Here is an 865-nt window from a genome sequence, read left to right as displayed (position 1 = left end):
GTTGCTGAAATGTGCTCTCCAGATAAAGCTGCCTTGCCTTGCCTATGACATGTCAACACGTCCGCCCTGCCGTGAAAACGGTTCTACAAACGTGTCACGTTGGGTCGGGGTTGAACGTACCCCTGACTCCCAAATCCAGCCACACCCTCCATCACCTGCCAGTCTCCGCCCACATGCTCACCTGTTCTCCATTTACCTCATTAGTGTCTCAGTATTTATACCAGTCCATTTCCCCCCAGCAGCCACTTGCTACTGGACGTGCCTTGCTTTCCAGCAGTATGAACACGGCTCATGAAACCCTTTACCCTGAGACCTGTACTTGCTTGTCCACTCCATGTTGCTTTAGTCAAATAAACCCGCTGAACATCAATATTCAAGCCTTATCATTGTGAGCATTTAGCTCAATGCCTTGCAGTGCCATTACAGAACATTATGTTTAATTTTATCCAAAGCAACTTGAAAGGTACACACTCGGAACAGCAAGAATCATAGAGAAGAAGTTCATTAGCTTTAAAAACGCAAACTACTGCCATAATTATTATTATTATAGTTATTTAGAAACATCAGCTTCTTAACTCTTGTGTTGTCTTCCCGTCAAAATTTAAAAGCAACATATTTGTTGACGTTTTTATCAATGTTTTTAACTTTTTCTTACGTTTTTGTCCCTTTTTTTCAACACGTTTTTTCAATGTTTGTCACTTTTTCTGACGTTTAACACTATGTAACACAAACTTATCAACTTTAGTTTTAAAGTTATTTTTTGGGACTTTGTGGTCAATAAACCTCATTTGTAGCAAATTATACCTAATGTTTGAAAAATTAAGAATTTTTAAGACTAAAATTAAAGGAATGGATGTTGATGGAT

This window comes from Etheostoma spectabile, chromosome 7, assembly GCF_008692095.1.
Source record: "Etheostoma spectabile isolate EspeVRDwgs_2016 chromosome 7, UIUC_Espe_1.0, whole genome shotgun sequence".
In the NCBI taxonomy this organism is placed as follows: domain Eukaryota; kingdom Metazoa; phylum Chordata; class Actinopteri; order Perciformes; family Percidae; genus Etheostoma; species Etheostoma spectabile.
This window is presented reverse-complemented; position numbering follows the sequence as displayed.